The sequence below is a fragment of the Oncorhynchus kisutch genome, unplaced genomic scaffold, assembly GCF_002021735.2.
Source record: "Oncorhynchus kisutch isolate 150728-3 unplaced genomic scaffold, Okis_V2 Okis06b-Okis10b_hom, whole genome shotgun sequence".
Taxonomy (NCBI): domain Eukaryota; kingdom Metazoa; phylum Chordata; class Actinopteri; order Salmoniformes; family Salmonidae; genus Oncorhynchus; species Oncorhynchus kisutch.
The window spans coordinates 21,563,350-21,585,019 of NW_022261983.1; the positions used below are offsets into that span (position 1 = coordinate 21,563,350).

Here is a 21,670-nt window from a genome sequence, read left to right on the forward strand (position 1 = left end):
TACATACAGTCAGTATAGTAAAGTATAGTACAGGAACTATAGAGTACATACAGTCAGTATAGTACAGTGCAGGAAGTATATAGTACATACAGTCAGTATATAGTACAGGAAGTATATAGTACATACAGTCAGTATAGTACAGTACAGGAAGTATATAGTGCATACAGTCAGTATATAGTACAGTACAGGAAGTATATGGTGGATACAGTCAGTATAGTATAGTATAGTACGGGAAGTATATAGTACATACAATCAGTATAGTACAGTATAGTATAGTACAGGAAGTATATAGTGCATACAGTCAGTATAGTACAGTACAGTAAGTATATAGTACATAAAGTCAGTATAGTACAGTACAGGAAGTATATAGTGCATACAGTCAGTATAATATAGTATAGTACAGGAAGTATATGGTGGATACAGTCAGTATAGTATAGTATAGTACGGGAAGTATATAGTACATACAATCAGTATAGTACAGTATAGTACAGTACAGGAAGTATATAGTACATACAGTCAGTATAGTATAATATAGTATCATATAGTATAGTGCAGTAAGTATATTGTACATACAGTCAGTATAGTACAATATAGTACAGGAAGTATGTAGTACATACAGTCAGTGTAGTACAGTAAAGGAAGTATATAGTACATACAGTCAGTGTAGTACAGTATAGTACAGCACAGTAAGTATATAGTACATTCAGTCAGTATAGTACAGTATAGGAAGTATATAGTACATACAGTCAGTATAGTACAGTACAGGAAGTATATAGTACATACAGTCAGTATAGTATAGTATAGGAAGTATATAGTGCATACAGTCAGTATAGTACAATACAGGATGTATATAGTACATACAGTCAGTATAGTATAGTATAGGAAGTATATAGTACATACAGTCAGTATAGTATAGTATAGGAAGTATATAGTGCATACAGTACAGTATAGTACAATACAGGAAGTATATAGTACATACAGTCAGTATAGTACAGTACAGGAAGTATATAGTGCATACAGTCAGTATAGTACAGTACAGGAAGTAAATAGTACATACAGTCAGTATAGTATAGTGCAGTAAGTATATGGTACATACAGTCCGTATAGTACAGTGTAGTATAGTATAGTACAAGAAGTATATAGTACATACAGTCAGTATAGTATAGTACAGGAAGTATACAGTACATACAGTCAGTATAGTACAGTATAGTACGTATATAGTACATACATACAGTACAGTATAGTACAGTACAGGAAGTATATAGTACATACAGTCAGTATAGTATAGTACAGGGGGTATATATTGCATACAGTCAGTATAGTATAGTATAGTATGGGAAGTATATAGTACATACAATCAGTATAGTACAGTATAGTACAGTACAGGAAGTATATAGTACATACAGTCAGTATAGTATAGTACAGTACAGGGAGTATATAGTACATACAGTCAGTATAGTATCGTATAGTGCAGTAAGTATATATTACATACAGTCAGTGTAGTACAGTAAAGGAAGTATATAGTACATACAGTCAGTATAGTACAGTACAGGAAGTATAGAGTACATACAGTCAGTATAGTACAGTACAGGAAGTATATAGTACATACAGTCAGTATAGTAAAGTATAGTACAGGAAGTATATAGTACCTACAGTCAGTGTAGTACAGTACAGGAAGTATAGAGTACATACAGTCAGTATAGTACAGTACAGGAAGTATATAGTACATACAGTCAGTATATAGTACAGGAAGTATATAGTACATACAGTCAGTATAGTACAGTACAGGAAGTATATAGTGCATACAGTCAGTATAGTATAGTACAGGAAGTATATAGTATATACAGTCAGTATAGTATAGTACAGGAAGTATATAGTACATACAGTCAGTATATAGTACAGTACAGGAAGCATATAGTACATACAGTCAGTATATAGTACAGGAAGTATATAGTGCATACAGTCAGTATAGTACAGTACAGTAAGTATATAGTACATACAGTCAGTATAGTACAGTACAGGAAGTATATAGTGCATACAGTCAGTATATTACAGTACAGGAAGTATATAGTACATACAGTCAGTATAGTACAGTAGAGTACAGTAAGTATATAGTACATACCGTCAGTATATAGTACAGTACAGGAAGTATATAGTACATACAGTCAGTATATAGTACAGGAAGTATATAGTGCATACAGTCAGTATAGTACAGTACAGTAAGTATATAGTACATACAGTCAGTATAGTACAGTACAGGAAGTATATAGTGCATACAGTCAGTATAGTACAGTACAGGAAGTATATAGTACATACAGTCAGTATAGTATAGTATAGTACAGGAAGTATACGGTGGATACAGTCAGTATAGTATAGTATAGTACAGGAAGTATATATTGCATACAGTCAGTATAGTATAGTATAGTAAGGGAAGTATATAGTACATACAATCAGTATAGTACAGTATAGTACAGTACAGGAAGTATATAGTACATACAGTCAGTATAGTATAGTATAGTATAGTGCAGTAAGTATATAGTACATACAATCAGTATAGTACAGTATAGTATAGTACAGGAAGTATATAGTACATACAGTCAGTATAGTATAGTATAGTATAGTATAGTAGTATAGTATAGTATAGTGCAGTAAGTATATAGTACATACAGTCAGTATAGTACAATATAGTACAGGAAGTATATAGTACATACAGTCAGTGTAGTACAGTAAAGGAAGTATATAGTACATACAGTCAGTGTAGTACAGTACAGGAAGTATATAGTACATACAGTCAGTATAGTACAGTACAGGAAGTATATAGTACATACAGTCAGTATATTACAGTACAGGAAGTATATAGTACATACAGTCAGTATAGTACAGTAGAGTACAGTAAGTATATAGTACATACCGTCAGTATATAGTACAGTACAGGAAGTATATAGTACATACAGTCAGTATATAGTACAGGAAGTATATAGTGCATACAGTCAGTATAGTACAGTACAGTAAGTATATAGTACATACAGTCAGTATAGTACAGTACAGGAAGTATATAGTGCATACAGTCAGTATAGTACAGTACAGGAAGTATATAGTACATACAGTCAGTATAGTATAGTATAGTACAGGAAGTATACGGTGGATACAGTCAGTATAGTATAGTATAGTACAGGAAGTATATATTGCATACAGTCAGTATAGTATAGTATAGTAAGGGAAGTATATAGTACATACAATCAGTATAGTACAGTACAGGAAGTATATAGTACATACAGTCAGTATAGTATAGTATAGTATAGTGCAGTAAGTATATAGTACATACAATCAGTATAGTACAGTATAGTATAGTACAGGAAGTATATAGTACATACAGTCAGTATAGTATAGTATAGTATAGTGCAGTAAGTATATAGTACATACAGTCAGTATAGTACAATATAGTACAGGAAGTATATAGTACATACAGTCAGTGTAGTACAGTAAAGGAAGTATATAGTACATACAGTCAGTGTAGTACAGTACAGGAAGTATATAGTACATACAGTCAGTATAGTACAGTACAGGAAGTATATAGTACATACAGTCAGTATATTACAGTACAGGAAGTATATAGTACATACAGTCAGTATAGTACAGTAGAGTACAGTAAGTATATAGTACATACCGTCAGTATAGTACAGTATAGTACAGCACAGTAAGTATATAGTACATACAGTCAGTATAGTACAGTACAGGAAGTATATAGTACATACAGTCAGTATAGTACAGTACAGGAAGTATATAGTACAGTACAGGAAGTATATAGTACATACAGTCAGTATAGTACAGTATAGTACAGCACAGTAAGTATATAGTACATACAGTCAGTATAGTACAGTACAGGAAGTATATAGTACATACAGTCAGTATAGTACAGTACAGGAAGTATATAGTACATACAGTCAGTATAGTACAATACAGGAAGTATATAGTACATACAGTCAGTATAGTACAGTACAGGAAGTATATAGTGCATACAGTCAGTATAGTACAATACAGGAAGTATATAGTACATACAGTCAGTATAGTACAGTACAGGAAGTATATAGTACATACAGTCAGTATAGTACAATACAGGAAGTATATAGTACATACAGTCAGTATAGTACAGTACAGGAAGTATATAGTACATACAGTCAGTATAGTACAGTACAGGAAGTATATAGTACATACAGTCAGTATAGTACAATACAGGAAGTATATAGTACATACAGTCAGTATAGTACAGTACAGGAAGTATATAGTGCATACAGTCAGTATAGTACAGTACAGGAAGTATATAGTACATACAGTCAGTATAGTATAGTGCAGTAAGTATATGGTACATACAGTCAGTATAGTACAGTGTAGTATAGTATAGTACAGTAAGTATAGAGTACATACAGTCAGTATAGTATAGTACAGGAAGTATACAGTACATACAGTCAGTATAGTACAGTACAGTATGTATATAGTACATACAGTCAGTACAGTATAGTACAGTACAGGAAGTATATAGTAAATACAGTCAGTATAGTATAGGATAGTACAGGAAGTATATGGTGCATACAGTCAGTATAGTATAGTATACTACGGGAAGTATATAGTACATACAATCAGTATAGTACAGTATAGTACAGTACAGGAAGTATATAGTACATACCGTCAGTATAGTATAGTACAGTACAGGGAGTATATAGTACATACAGTCAGTATAGTATAGTATAGTATAGTATAGTGCAGTAAGTATAGAGTACATACAGTCAGTATAGTACAGTACAGGAAGTATATAGTACATACAGTCAGTATAGTATAGTACAGTACAGTAAGTATATAGTATATACAGCAAGTATACTACAGTACAGTAAGTGTATAGTATATACAGTCAGTATAGTACAGTACAGTAAGTATATAGTATATACAGCAAGTATAGTACAGTACAGTAAGTATATAGTACATACAGTCAGTATAGTACAGTACAGTACGTAGATAGTACATACAGTCAGTATAGTACAATACAGTAAGTATATAGTACATACAGTCAGTATAGTGTGGTATAGTATATAGTATATACAGCCAGTATAGTACAGTACAGTACGTAGATAGTGCATACAGTCAGTATAGTGTGGTATAGTATATAGTATATACAGCCAGTATAGTACAGTACAGTAAGTATATAGTATATACAGTCAGTATAGTGTGGTATAGTATATAGTATATACAGCCAGTATAGTACAGTACAGTAAGTATATAGTATATAGAGTCAGTATAGTACAGTATAGTATAGTATAGTAAGTTTATAGTACATACAGCCAGTACAGTACAGTATTGTATAGTACAGTAAGTATATAGTATATAACGCCAGTATAGTACAGTATAGTACAGTAAGTATATAGTACATACAGTCAGTATAGTACAGTAGCCTTACATTCTGGCTCAGAGACTCATTCGGGACTTCTCCTTAGATGGGGGGCTGGTTTTGTGGCAGTTGGACTTTCTGAGCCAACGGTCAAAGTGGGTCAAAATAGGTCCCCACGTGTCGGACATACGCACCACCAACACAGTCTCTCCTCAGGGATGTGTTGTGTCTCCACTCCACCACCAACACAGGGATGTGTTTTGTCCCCCACTCCACCACCAACACAGTCTCTCCTCAGGGATGTGTTTTGTCTCCACTCCACCACCAACACAGTCTCTCCTCAGGGATGTGTTGTGTCTCCACTCCACCACCACCACAGTCTCTCCTCAGGGATGTGTTGTGTCTCCACTCCAACACAGTACTAGCTGAGTGGAGTACAGTACTAGCTGAGTGGAGTACATTACTAGCTGAGTGGAGTACAGTATTAGCTGAGTGGAGTACAGTACTAGCTGAGTGGAGTACAATATTAGCTGAGTAGAGTACAGTACTAGCTGAGTGGAGTACATTACTAGCTGGACGGAGTACAGTACTAGCTGAGTGGAGTACAGTATTAGCTGAGTAGAGTACAGTACTAGCTGAGTGGAGTACAGTACTAGCTGAGTGGAGTACAGTACTAGCTGAGTGGAGTACATTACTAGCTGGACGGAGTACAGTACTAGCTGAGTGGAGTACAGTACTAGCTGAGTGGAGTACAGTACTAGCTGAGTGGAGTACAGTACTAGCTGAGTGGAGTACAGTATTAGCTGAGTGGAGTACAGTACTAGCTGAGTGGAGTACAGTATTAGCTGAGTGGAGTACAGTATTAGCTGAGTGGAGTACAGTACTAGCTGAGTGGAGTACAGTACTAGCTGAGTGGAGTACAGTATTAGCTGAGTGGAGTACAGTACTAGCTGAGTGGAGTACAGTACTAGCTGAGTGGAGTACAGTATTAGCTGAGTGGAGTACAGTACTCTCTGTCTCTGTCTCTCTCTCTTCTCCTCTTCTCCTCCCTTCTAAGATGGTGCTTACATAGCCATGCTGTAAACTGGTCTCTCTCTCTCTCTCTCTCTCTCTCTCTTCTCTTCTCTTCTCTTCCAGTTTAACCCAGATATCATATTCCTCCAGGCTTCACTGAACAATAGAGCTTTTATCATGCTCATGGAGCACACACACACACACACACACACACACACACACACACACACACACACACACACACACACACACACACACACACACACACACACACACACACACACACACACACACACACACACCACACACTCAAAATACACTTGCAGATTGTGAATCTACGCGGGCTCTGAGTTCTGTTACTGTTGACACGTTATCAAGAGATTCATAAAGTTATTTAAAGTTTTGTAAATTTGTAAAACCAGTACGATCTACTGGGAGGTAATCATCTCTTTGATTTGTGTACATAGATTGATTATGTGAAAATGACATGCCATTAGTTTGCTTAAATGAATACAAATGTCATCAATCTACACACAATACCCCATAATGAAGAAGTGAAAACAGGTTTTTAGACATTTTTATTAAAACAAAAAAACGAAATACCTTATTTACATAAGTATTCAGACCTTGGCTCATCCGTGAGATGTTTCTACAAGTTGATTGGAGTCCACCTGTGGTAAATTCAACTGATTTGGAAAGGCACACGCCTGTCTATATAAGTTCCCCACAGTTGACAGTGCTATCGCTCTCCTCCAGCACACAGACACTGTTGAGTGACTCTGAACTGACAACGGCCCCAAGTCGTTATATTTTTTTCCTTGTGCATTTTGCTATTTGCCTCATGACTCCTGCTTTGTTGACTATGAACTTTCTTGTTGACCCAACCATGCGACAGACTCTGTTTGTTTCCACACTCAGGACTTTGACTCTATATAGGTTACAAAGACTTAAAACAAAATCAGGAATCAAGGTAAGACCCAAGTGCAGACTGTCAGGACTGTAATCCAGAGTAGAGACCAAGGTACAGGACGGCAGGCTCAGGGTCAGAGACAGGCAGAGGTCTGTAATCCAGAGACCAAGGTACAGGACGGCAGGCTCAGGGTCAGAGACAGGCAGAGGTCTGTAATCCAGAGACCAAGGTACAGGACGGCAGGCTGGCTCAGTGTCAGAGACAGGCAGAGGTCTGTAATTCAGAGTAGAGACCAAGGTACAGGACGGCAGGCTGGCTCAGGGTCAGAGACAGGCAGAGGTCTCTAATCCAGAGTAGAGACCAAGGTACAGGACGGCAGGCTGGCTCAGGGTCAGAGACAGGCAGAGGTCTGTAATCCAGAGACCAAGGTACAGGACGGCAGGCTCAGGGTCAGAGACAGGCAGAGGTCTGTAATCCAGAGACCAAGGTACAGGACGGCAGGCTGGCTCAGTGTCAGAGACAGGCAGAGGTCTGTAATTCAGAGTAGAGACCAAGGTACAGGACGGCAGGCTGGCTCAGGGTCAGAGACAGGCAATGTCTGTAATTCAGAGTAGAGACCAAGGTACAGGACGGCAGGCTGGCTCAGTGTCAGAGACAGGCAGAGGTCTGTAATTCAGAGTAGAGACCAAGGTACAGGACGGCAGGCTGGCTCAGGGTCAGAGACAGGCAGAGGTCTGTAATCCAGAGTAGAGACCAAGGTACAGGACGGCAGGCTCAGGGTCAGAGACAGGCAGAGGTCTGTAATCCAGAGACCAAGGTACAGGACGGCAGGCTGGCTCATGGTCAGAGACAGGCAGAGGTCTGTAATCCAGAGTAGAGACCAAGGTACAGGACGGCAGGCTGGCTCAGTGTCAGAGACAGGCAGAGGTCTGTAATCCAGAGTAGAGACCAAGGTACAGGACGGCAGGCTCAGGGTCAGAGACAGGCAGAGGTCTGTAATTCAGAGTAGAGACCAAGGTACAGGACGGCAGGCTGGCTCAGGGTCAGAGACAGGCAGAGGTCTGTAATTCAGAGTAGAGACCAAGGTACAGGACGGTAGGCTGGCTCAGGGTCAGAGACAGGCAGAGGTCTGTAATCCAGAGTAGAGACCAAGGTACAGGACGGCAGGCTGGCTCAGGGTCAGAGACAGGCAGAGGTCTGTAATTCAGAGTAGAGACCAAGGTACAGGACGGCAGGCTGGCTCAGGGTCAGAGACAGGCAGAGGTCTGTAATCCAGAGTAGAGACCAAGGTACAGGACGGCAGGCTCAGGGTCAGAGACAGGCAGAGGTCTGTAATCCAGAGACCAAGGTACAGGATGGCAGGCTGGCTCATGGTCAGAGACAGGCAGAGGTCTGTAATCCAGAGACCAAGGTACAGGACGGCAGGCTGGCTCAGGGTCAGAGACAGGCAGAGGTCAGGTGGGGGGGTACAGGTATAAGTCACATTCTATTAAGTCCCCAAAGCACACACATCCCTTGGTCTTTTCAGTTCGCTGCAGCTAGCGACGGGACAAGCTGCAACAACCACTCAAACTGAACAGTTTGATCTCAATCTCTTCATTGAAAGACTCAATCATGGACAGACACTCTTACTGACAGTTGTGGCTGCTTTGTGTGATGTATTGTTGTCTCTACCTTCTTGCCCTCTGTGCTGTTGTCTGGGCCCAATAATGTTTGTACCATGTTTTGTGCTGCTGCCATGTTGTGTTGCTACCATGTTGTGTTGCTACCATGCTGTGTTATCATGTTGTGTTGCTGCCATGTTGTTGTCATGTTGTGTTGCTACCATGTTGTGTTGCTACCATGTTGTTGTCATGTTGTTTTGCTACCATGCTGTGTTGTCATGTTGTGTTGCTGCCATGTTGTTGTCATGTTGTGTTGCTACTATGCTGTGTTGTCATGTTGTGTTGCTACCATGCTGTGTTGTCATGTTGTGTTGCTGCCATGTTGTCATGTTGTGTTGCTACCATGCTGTGTTGTCATGTTGTGTTGCTACCATGCTGTGTTGTCATGTTGTGTTGCTACCATGCTGTGTTGTCATGTTGTGTTGCTACCATGTTGTTGTCATGTTGTGTTGCTACCATGTTGTGTTGCTACTATGTTGTGTTGCTACTATGTTGCTACCATGTTGTGTTGCTACCATGTTGTGTTGCTACCATGTTGTGTTGCTACCATGCTGTGCTGCTACCATGTTGTGTTGCTACCATGTTGTGTTGCTACCATGGTGTGTTGCTACCATGTTGTGTTGATACTATGTTGTGTTGCTACTATGTTGCTACCATGTTGTGTTGCTACCATGTTGTGTTGCTACTATGTTGTGTTGCTACTATGTTGCTACCATGTTGTGTTGCTACCATGTTGTGTTGCTACCATGTTGCTACCATGTTGTGTTGCTACCATGTTGCTACCATGTTGTGTTGCTACCATGGTGTGTTGCTACCATGTTGTGTTGATACTATGTTGTGTTGCTACTATGTTGCTACCATGTTGTGTTGCTACCATGTTGTGTTGCTACTATGTTGTGTTGCTACTATGTTGCTACCATGTTGTGTTTCTACCATGTTATGTTGCTACCATGTTGCTACCATGTTGTGTTGCTACTATGTTGCTACCATGTTGTATTGCTACCATGTTGTGTTGCTACTATGTTGTGTTGCTACTATGTTGTGTTGCTACCATGTTGTGTTGCTACTATGTTGCTACCATGTTGTGTTGCTACTATGTTGTGTTGATACCATGTTGTTGTTGTGTTGCTACTATGTTGCTACCATGTTGTGTTGCTACCATGTTGTTTTGCTACCATGTTGTTGTTGTGTTGCTACTATGTTGCTACTATGTTGTGTTGCTACCATGTTGTGTTGCTACTATGTTGTATTGCTACCATGTTGTATTGCTACCATGTTGAATTGCTACCATGTTGTGTTGCTACTATGTTGTTGTCATGTTGTGTTGCTACTATGTTGCTACCATGTTGTGTTGCTACTATGTTGTTGTTGTGTTGCTACCATGTTGTGTTGCTACCATACTGTGTTGCCTTTTGCCTTTGGTAGACCATCATTGTAAAACATAATTTGATCTTAACTGACTTGCCTAGTTAAATAAAGGTAAAATATGTTACAAATAAAACGATAATGAGCAAATGAAGCCATGAAGTCGGAGGAATTGTCCGTAGAGCCCTGAGACAGGATTCTGTCGAGGCACAGATCTAAGGAAGGGTACCAATAAATGTCTGCAGCGTTGAAGGTCCCCAAAAACACAGTGGCCTCCATCATTCTGAAATGGAACAAGTTAGGAACCACCAAGACTCTTCCTAGAGCTGGCCGCCCGGCCAAACTGAGCAATCGGGGGAGAAGGGCCTTGGTCAGGGAGGTGACCAAGAACCCGATGGTCACTCTGACAGAGCTCCAGGGTTCCTCTGTGGAGATGGGAGAACCTTCCAGAAGGACAACTGTCTCTGCAGCAGTCCACCAATCAGGCCTTTATGATTGAGCTACCAGATGGAAGCCACTTCCTCAGTAATAGGCACGACAGCCCACTTGGAGTTTTCCAAAAGGCACCTAAAGGACTCTGACCATGAGAAACAAGATTCTCTGGTCTGATGAACCCGATCAAACATCTCTGGAGAAACCTGAAAATAGCTGTGCAGCAACTCTCCCCATCCAACCTGACAGAGCTTGTGCCAAGCCTGTAGTCCTAACCCTAACCCTAACCCAAACCCTAACCCTAACCCTAACCCAAGAAGACTTGAGGCTGTAAATGTTGCCAATGCTGTTTCAACTAAACACTGAGGAAAGGGTCTGAATACTTATGTACATGAGATATATTTATTTTTATTTTTAATACGCTTTCAAAAATATCTAAAAACCAGTATTTTCTTTCTCATTGTGGGGTATTGTGTCCATATTGATGAGCAAAAATAATTTAATTGTTGGAGCTTTCGGCCTTTCATGTTCTCTCACCCTCTCCAGACTCTCTATATTTGGGTTAGGGTTAGATGGGTTAGGGTTAGATGGGTTAGGGTTAGATGGGTTAGATGGGTTAGGGTTAGATGGGTTAGGGTTAGGGTTAGATGGGTTAGGGTTAGGGTTAGATGGGTTAGGGTTAGATGGGTTAGGGTTAGATGGGTTAGATGGGTTAGGGTTAGATGGGTTAGATGGGTTAGGGTTAGATGGGTTAGGGTTAGATGGGTTAGGGTTAGGGTTAGATGGGTTAGGGTTAGATGGGTTAGGGTTAGATGGGTGAGGGTTAGATGGGTTAGGGTTAGGGTTAGATGAGTTAGGGTTAGATGACCGGCCAGATGGGTTAGGGTTAGATGGGTTAGGGTTAGATGGGTTAGATGGGTTAGGGTTAGATGGGTTAGGGTTAGATGGGTTAGATGGGTTAGGGTTAGATGGGTTAGGGTTAGATGGGTTAGATGGGTTAGGGTTAGATGGGTTAGATGGGTTAGGGTTAGATGGGTTAGATGGGTTAGAGTTAGATGGGTTAGGGTTAGATGGGTTGGGGTTAGATGGGTTAGGGTTAGATGGGTTAGATGGGTTAGATGGGTTAGGGTTAGATGGGTTAGATGGGTTAGGGTTAGATGGGTTAGATGGGTTAGGGTTAGATGGGTTAGATGGGTTAGGGTTAGATGGGTTAGGGTTAGATGGGTTAGGGTTAGATGGGTTAGATGGGTTAGATGGGTTAGGGTTAGATGGGTTAGATGGGTTAGGGTTAGATGGGTTGGGGTTAGATGGGTTAGGGTTAGATGGGTTAGATGGGTTAGGGTTAGATGGGTTAGGGTTAGATGGGTTAGATGGGTTAGGGTTAGATGAGTTAGAGTTAGATGGGTTAGAGTTAGATGGGTTAGATGGGTTAGATGGGTTAGGGTTAGATGGGTTAGGGTTAGATGGGTGAGGGTTAGATGGGTTAGGGTTAGGGTTAGGGTTAGGCGAGAAAGGGAGAGAGAGAGAGAGATGGAAAGATACAGGGAAAGAGAGAGAGATAACAAGAGGGTGAGAGAGGGAGACTTAAACGCTTTAACATCTTCCTCAATTTTTGGAACCAAGGACTGATCACCCCAAATTTGACCCCAATAACTACATGGATACGCATAAACTGCAACCTTTCAGGAAAATCCTCTGCATTATCATTAACAGCAGAGTCGTACATTTCCTCAGTGAAAACAATGTACTAAGCAAATGTCAGATTTGCTTTTTACCAATTTACCGCACGACAGACCACGCATTCGCCCTGCACAACCTAATTGACAAACAAACAAAAACAAAGGCAAAGGCTTTTCATGCTTTGTTGATCTTCTGCACAGATTCTGTCAGAGCCCTGACTGTAAAATAATAATAATGGTGTTCCAACAAAGGTCCAGGACCACAAATACAAATTCCATCTAGACACCGTTGCTCTAAAAACAAACTGCATGAACCTCGGCCTAAACATCAGTGCCACAGGTAACTTGCACAAAGCTGTGTTCGATCTGAGAGACAAGGCAAGAAGGGCCTTCTACGCCATCAAAAGGAACATACAATTCGACATCCCAATTAGGATCTGGCTAAAAATAGTTGAATCAATTATAGAATCCATTGTCCGTTATGGTTGTGAGGTCTGGGGTCAGCTCACCAACTAAGAATTCACAAAATGGGACCAACACCAAATTGACACCAAAATATCAGTGTGCAACGTAAAACACCAAACAAGGCACGCAGAGCAGAATTAGGCTGATACCCGCTAATGATCAAAATCCAGAAAAGAGACGTTCAATTCTACAACCACCTAAAAGGAAGCGATTCCCAAACCTTCCATAACAAAGCCATCACCTACAGAGAGATGAACCTGGAGAAGAGTCCCCTAAGCAAGCTGGTCCTGGGGCTCTGTTCACAAACACAAACAGACCCCACAGAGCCCCAGGACAGCAGCACAAACAGACCCCACAGAGCCCCAGGACAGCAGCACAAACAGACCCCACAGAGCCCCAGGACAGCAGCACAAACAGACCCCACAGAGCCCCAGGACAGCAGCACAAACAGACCCCACAGAGCCCCAGGACAGCAGCACAAACAGACCCCACAGAGCCCCAGGACAGCAGCACAAACAGACCCCACAGAGCCCCAGGACAGCAGCACAAACAGACCCCACAGAGCCCCAGGACAGCAGCACAAACAGACCCCACAGAGCCCCAGGACAGCAGCACAAACAGACCCCACAGAGCCCCAGGACAGCAGCACAAACAGACCCCACAGAGCCCCAGGACAGCAGCACAAACAGACTCCACAGAGCCCCAGGACAGCAGCACAAACAGACCCCACAGAGCCCCAGGACAGCAGCACAAACAGACCCCACAGAGCCCCAGGACAGCAGCACAAACAGACCCCACAGAGCCCCAGGACAGCAACACAAACAGACCCCACAGAGCCCCAGGACAGCAACACAAACAGACCCCACAGAGCCCCAGGACAGCAGCACAAACAGACCCCACAGAGCCCCAGGACAGCAGCACAAACAGACCCCACAGAGCCCCAGGACAGCAGCACAAACAGACCCCACAGAGCCCCAGGACAGCAGCACAAACAGACCCCACAGAGCCCCAGGACAGCAGCACAAACAGACCCCACAGAGCCCCAGGACAGCAGCACAAACAGACCCCACAGAGCCCCAGGACAGCAGCACAAACAGACCCCACAGAGCCCCAGGACAGCAGCACAAACAGACCCCACGGAGCCCCAGGACAGCAGCACAAACAGACCCCACAGAGCCCCAGGACAGCAACACAAACAGACCCCACAGAGCCCCAGGACAGCATCACAAACAGACCCCACAGAGCCCCAGGACAGCAACACAAACAGACCCCACAGAGCCCCAGGACAGCAGCACAAACAGACCCCACAGAGCCCCAGGACAGCAGCACAAACAGACCCCACAGAGCCCCAGGACAGCAACACAAACAGACCCCACAGAGCCCCAGGACAGCAGCACAAACAGACCCCACAGAGCCCCAGGACAGCAGCACAAACAGACCCCACAGAGCCCCAGGACAGCATCACAATTAGACCCAACAGAGCCCCAGGACAGCAGCACAAACAGACCCCACAGAGCCCCAGGACAGCAGCACAAACAGACCCCACAGAGCCCCAGGACAGCAGCACAAACAGACCCCACAGAGCCCCAGGACAGCAGCACAAACAGACCCCACAGAGCCCCAGGACAGCAGCACAAACAGACCCCACAGAGCCCCAGGACAGCAGCACAAACAGACCCCACAGAGCCCCAGGACAGCAGCACAAACAGACCCCACAGAGCCCCAGGACAGCAACACAAACAGACCCCACAGAGCCCCAGGACAGCAATAGCAGCACAAACAGACCCCACAGAGCCCCAGGACAGCAACACAAACAGACCCCACAGAGCCCCAGGACAGCAGCACAAACAGACCCCACAGAGCCCCAGGACAGCATCACAATTAGACCCAACCAAATCATGAGAAAACACATTGGAAAGAATTGACCAAAAAACTGAAATGCTATTTGGCCCTAAATAGAGAGTTCACAGTGGCAAAAAAACAACATTAAGGAGAGGGAGAGAGAGAGCCTTGCTATAACTAACCTCCTGCCAAATATATGGCCATATTAGAGACACGTATTTCCCTCAGATTAAACAGACCCACAAATTAGAAATTAGAAAACAAATCCAATTTTGATAAACTCCCATATCTACTGGGTGAAATTCCACAGTGTGCCATCACAGCAGCAAGATGTATGACCTGTTGCCATGAGAAAAGGGCAACCAGTGAAGAACAAACACCATTGTAAATACAACCCATATTTATGCTTATTTATTTTCCCTTTAGTACTTTAACTATTTGTACATCATTACAACACTGTATATTTAGACATGATATATAGTCTGTACATTTTTTTATTGTTTATTTCACTTGCTTGTTAACATATGTTTCCTCGGCCAATAAAGCCCTTTACATTGAACTGAGTCTTGACATCTGCAGTAGAAGGAGGAAGTGGGAAGTGACTTTCTGAGTCACACACTACAAATTAAGAGAAGAGGAAACGTCTGTGGGTAACCGTGTGTGTGTGTGTGTGTGTGTGTGTGTGTGTGTGTGTGTGTGTGTGTGGTAGGTGACAGTTCGTAGTTTAAATCTCCTCCTCAGTCTGTGTGTGTGTGTGGTAGGTAACAGTTTGTAGTTTAAATCTCCTCCTCAGTCTGTGTGTGTGTGTGTGTGTGTGTGTGTGTGTGTGTGTGTGTGTGTGTGTGTGTGTGTGTGTGTGTGTGTGTGTGTGTGTGTGCAGAAACAACTGTTCTTTCCGTCTCCTTTCCTTCCTGACACACGCATACATACATTTGCATAGAGCTGTTATCTGGTGTGTGTGTGTTAGATAGGGCTGATTTGCCTGGCTGAAGACACAAAGCAGGGTTATAGAGCCACTAGGGTTAGAGTTAGGGGTAGAGCAGGGCCAACCAGACACAGTATAGAGAGAGAGGTAGAGAGAGAGAGAAATATGTAGAGGTAGAGAGAGAGAGGTAGAGAGAGAGAGAGGTAGAGAGAGAGAGAGAGGTAGAGAGAGAGAGAGAGCGAGAGAGGAGAGAGAGAGAGAAATATGTAGAGGTATAGAGAGAGAGAGAGAGAGAGAGGGATAGAGAGAGAGAGAGAAATATGTAGAGGTACAGGGAGAGAGAGATAAATATGTAGAGGTAGAGAGAGATAAATATGTAGAGGTAGAGAGAGAGAGAGAGAGAGAGAGAGAGAGAGAGAGAGGGAGAGAGAGAGAGAGAGAAATATGTAGAGGTAGAGAGAGAGAAATATGTAGAGGTAGAGAGAGGTAGAGAAATATGTAGAGGTAGAGAAAGGTAGAGGAATATGTAGAGAGAGAGAGAGAGAGGGGGGGAGAGAGAGAAATATGTAGAGGTAGAGAGAGAGAGAGAGAGAGAGAGAGAGAGAGAGAGGGGGGAGAGAGAGAGAAATATGTAGAGGTAGAGAGAGAGAGAGAGAGAGAGAGAGAGAGAGAGAGAGAGAGAGAGAGAGAGAGAGAGAGAGACAGCACCCGGCCTCACCCTACTAGAATCCGAAGTCAAATGTCTGCTTTTTGCTGATGATCTGGTGCTTCTGTCACCAACCAAGCAGGGCCTACAGCAGCACCTAGATCTTATGCACAGATTCTGTCAGACCTGGGCCCTGACAGTAAATCTCAGTAAGACCAAAATAATGGTGTTCCAAAAAAGGTCCAGTCACCAGGACCACAAATTCCATCTAGACATTGTTGCCCTAGAGCACACAAAAAACTATACATACCTTGGCCTAAACATCAGCGCCACAGGTAACTTCCACAAAGCTGTGAACAATCTGAGAGACAAGGCAAGAAGGGCATTCTATGCCATCAAAAGGAACATAAATTTCAACATACCAATTAGGATCTGGCTAAAAATACTTGAATCAGTCATAGAGCCCATTGCCCTTTATGGTTGCGAGGTCTGGGGTCCGCTCACCAACCAAGACTTCACAAAATGGGACAAACACCAAATTGAGACTCTGCACGCAGAATTCTGCAAAAATATCCTCCGTGTACAACGTAGAACACCAAATAATGCAGAGCAGAATTAGGCCGATACCCACTAATGATCAAAATCCAGAAAAGAGCCGTTAAATTCTATAACCACCTAAAAGGAAGCGATTCCCAAACCTTCCATAACAAAGCCATCACCTACAGAGAGATGAACCTGGAGAAGAGTCCCCTAAGCAAGCTGGTCCTGGGGCTCTGTTCACAAACACAAACACACCCTACAGAGCCCCAGGACAGCAGCACAATTAGACCCAACCAAATCATGAGAAAACAAAAAGATAATTACTTGACACATTGGAAAGAATTAACAAAAAAACAGAGCAAACTAGAATGCTATTTGGCCCTACACAGAGAGTACACAGCGGCAGAATACCTGACCACTGTGACTGACCCAAAATTAAGGAAAGTTTTGACTATGTACAGACTCAGTGAGCATAGCCTTGCTATTGAGAAAGGCCGCCGTAGGCAGACAAGGCTCTCAAGAGAAGACAGGCTATGTGCTCATGTAACAGTATAACTTTAGACCGTCCCCTCGCCCATACCCGGGCGCGAACCAGGGACCCTCTGCACACATCAATAACAGTCACCCTCAAAGCATCGTTACCCATCGCTCCACAAAAGCCGCGGCCCTTGCAGAGCAAGGGGAACTACTACTTCAAGGTCTCAGAGCAAGTGACGTCACCAATTGAAACGCTATTTAGCGCACACCGCTAACTAAGCTAGCCGTTACACATCTGTTACACTCACTGCCCACAAAATGAGGTGGAAACTGAGCTGCACTTCCTAACCTCCTGCCCAATGTATGACCATATTAGATATACATATTTCCCTCAGATTACACAGATCCACAAAGAATTCGAAACAAATCCAATTTCGATAAACTCCCATATTTACTGGGTGAAATTCCACAGTGTTTCATCACAGCAGCAAGATTTGTGACCTGTTGCCACGAGAAAAGGGCAACCAGTGAAATATGTAGAGGTACAGAGAGAGAGAGAAATATGTAGAGGTAGAGAGAGAGAGAGAGAGAGAGAGGGAGATAAATATGTAGAGGTAGAGAGAGAGCGAGAGAGAAATATGTAGAGGTAGAGAGAGAGCGAGAGCGAGAGCGAGAGGGAGAGAAATATGTAGAGGTAGAGAGAGAGAGAGAAATATGTAGAGGTAGAGAGAGAGAAATATGTAGAGGTAGAGAGAGAGAGAGGGAGAGAAATATGTAGAGGTAGAGAGAGAGAGAGAAATATGTAGAGGTAGAGAGGGAGAGAGAGAGAAATATATAGAGGAAGAGAGAGAGAAATATGTAGAGGTAGAGAGAGAGAGAGAGAGAGAGGGGGGGGGGGGACAGACAGACAGAAGGAGAGATGAGGAAGAGAGACAAACAGAGGGCGAGACATGAGGAAGAGAGACAGACAGACGGAAAGATGAGGAAGAGAGACAGACAGAGGGAGAGACATGAGGAAGAGAGACAGACAGAGGGAAAGATGAGGAAGAGAGACAGACAGAGGGAGAGACGAGGAAGAGAGACAGACAGAGGGAGAGACATGAGGAAGAGAGACAGACAGAGGGAGAGACATGAGGAAGAGAGACAGACAGCGGGAGGGAGGGAGAGAGAGAGAGAGAGAGAGAGAGAGGGTCCGCTCACCAACCAAGATTTCACAAAATGGGACAAACACTAAATTGAGTCTCTGCATGCAGAATTCTGCAAAAACATCCTCTGTGTACAACATAGAACACCAAATAACGCAGAGCAGAATTAGGCCGATACCTGCTAATGATCAAATACCAGAAAATAGACGTTAAATTCTATAACCACCTAAAAGGAAGCGATTCCCAAAACTTCCATAACAAAGCCATCACCTACAGAGCTAGAAAGCTAGAAAAGATTCCCCTATGCAAGCTGGTCCTAGGGCTCTGTTCACAAACACACCCCACAGAGAGATGAACCTGGAGAAGAGTCCCCTAAGCAAGCTGGTCCTGGGGCTCTGTTCACAAACACAAGCACACCCCACAGAGAGATGAACCTGGAGAAGAGTCCCCTATGCAAGCTGGTCCTGGGGCTCTGTTCACAAACACAAACTTACCCCACAGAGCCCCAGGACAGCAACACAATTAGACCCAACCAAATCATGAGAAAACAAAAAGATAATTACTTGACACATTGGAAAGAAATGACCAAAAAACAGAGCAAACTGGAATGCTATTTGGCCCTACACAGAGAGTACACAGTGGCAGAATACCTGAGCACTGTGACTGACCCAATATTAAGAAAATATACAACCCATATGTATGCTTATTTATTTTCCCTTGTGTACTTTAACCATTTGTACATAATATGACATTTGAAATGTCTTTATTCTTTTGGAACTTTTGTGTTATTGTTTATTATGTATTGTTTATTTCACTTTTGTTTAATATCTATTTCACTTGCTTTGGCAATGTAAACATATGTTTCCCATGCAAATAAAGCCCTTATATCGAAATTGAATTGAGAGAGAGAGGGAGATATACAGTAGCTTACGAAAGTATTCACCCTTCTTGGCATTTTTCCTATCTTGTTGCCTTCCAACCTGGAATTAAAATGTATTTGTGGGGGGTTTGTATCATTTGATTTACCCAACATGCCACTATGAAGAGGGAAAATATGTTTTATTGTGAAACAAACAAGAAATAAGCTCCTTCAAGAACCCATCCAGCTCCTTCAAGTTGGATGGGTTCTGCTGGTGTACAGCAATCTTTAAGTCATACCACAGATTCTCAATAGGATTGAGGTCTGGGCTTTGACTAGGCCATTCCAAGACATTTAAATATTTCCCCTTAAACCACTCGAGTGTTGCTTTAGCAGTATGCTTAGGGTCATTGTCCTGCTGGAAGGTGAACCTCCGTCCCAGTCTCAACTCTCCAGACGACTGACCAATTCTGACCATTTTCCCATTCTCTGCCGATGAAAAACATCCCCACAGCGTGATGCTGCCACCACCATGCTTCACTGTGGGGATGGTGTATTGGGGGTGATGAGAAGTATTGTGTTTGCGCCAGACATAGCATTTTCCTTGATGGCCAAAAAGTTAACTTTTAGTCTCATCTGACCAAAGTACCTTCTTCCATATGTTTGGGGAGTCTCCCACATGCCTTTTGGCGAACACCAAACATGTTTGCTTATTTTTTCTGGACACTCTTCTGTAAAGCCCAGCTCTGTGGAGTGTACGGCTTAAAGTGGTACTATGGACTGATACTCCAATCTCTTCTGTAAAGCCCAGCTCTGTGGAGTGTACGGCTTGAAGTGGTACTATGGACTGATACTCCAATCTCCGCTGTGGAGCTTTGCAGCTCCTTCAGGATTATCTTTGGTCTCTTTGGTGGCTCTCTGATTAATGCCCTCTTTGCCTGGTCCGTGAGTTTTGGTGGTTGGCCCTCAGGTTTGTGGTGGTGCCATGTTCTTTCCATTTTTTAATAATGGATTTAATGGTGCTCTGTGTAATGTTCAAAGTTTCTGATATTTTTTTATAACCCAACCCTGATCTGTACTTCTCCACAACTTTGTACCTGACCTGTTTGGAGAGCTCCTTGGTCTTCATGGTGCCCCTTGCTTAGTGATGTTGCAGACACTGGGACCTTTCAGAACAGGTGTTTATATATACTGAGATCATGTGACAGATCATGTGACACTTAGACTGACTGCACACAGGTGGAATTTATGTAACTAATTATGTGACTTCTGAAGGTAATTGGTTGCACCAGATCTTATTTAGAGGATTCATAGCAAAGGGGGTGAATACATATGCACACACCACTTTTCACTTTTTTGTTTTAGTGATTTTTTTTAAACAAGTTATTTTTTAAATTTCACATCACCAATTTGGACTATTTTGTGTATGTCCGGTACATGAAATCCTAATAAAAATCAACTTAAAGGTCAGGGTTAGAGGTCAGGTTGTAAGGGTTAGGGTTAGGGTTAGAGGTCAGGTTGTAAGGGTTAGGGGTCAGGTTGTAACGGTTAGGGTTAGAGGTCAGGTTGTAAGGGTTAGGGTTAGAGGTCAGGTTGTAAGGGTTAGGGTTAGAGGTCAGGTTGTAAGGGTTAGGGTTAGAGGTCAGGTTGTAAGGGTTAGGGTTAGAGGTCAGGTTGTAAGGGTCAGGGTTAGAGGTCAGGTTGTAAGGGTTAGGGTTAGGGTTAGAGGTCAGGTTGTAAGGGTTAGGGTTAGGGTTAGAGTTCAGGTTGTAAGGGTTAGGGGTCAGGTTGTAAGGGTTAGGGTTAGAGGTCAGGTTGTAAGGGTTAGGGTTAGAGGTCAGATTGTAAGGGTTAGGGTTAGAGGTCAGGTTGTAAGGGTTAGGGTTAGGTTTAGAGGTCAGGTTGTAAGGGTTAGGGTTAGGGTTAGAGGTCAGGTTGTAAGGGTTAGGGTTAGAGGTCAGGTTGTAAGGGTTAGGGTTAGAGGTCAGGTTGTAAGGGTTAGGGTTAGAGGTCAGGTTGTAAGGGTTAGGGTTAGAGGTCAGGTTGTAAGGGTTAGGGTTAGAGGTAAGGTTGTAATGCAACTAAATAGAAAAAACACCAAGGGTTGTGAATATATTTACAAGGCTCTGTATATAGAGAGAGATGGATATAGTAAACATCATTCACTGTGTGTGTGTAGAGATGGATGTAGTAAACCTAAATCTTTCACTGTGTGTGTGTAGAGATGGATATAGTAAACCTACATCTTTCACTGTGTGTGTGTGTGTAGAGATGGATATAATAAACCTACATATTTCACTGTGTGTGTGTAGAGATGGATATAGTAA

The 21,670-nt window shown here is 42.7% G+C and overlaps 1 protein-coding gene across 2 annotated transcripts in view; it reads left to right on the forward strand.

Annotated features, from left to right (window-relative positions):
* LOC109882471 (caspase recruitment domain-containing protein 11-like) overlaps nucleotides 1–21,670 on the forward strand; it is a 64,434-nt gene that overhangs the window by 344 nt on the left and 42,420 nt on the right. The window lies entirely within an intron of this gene.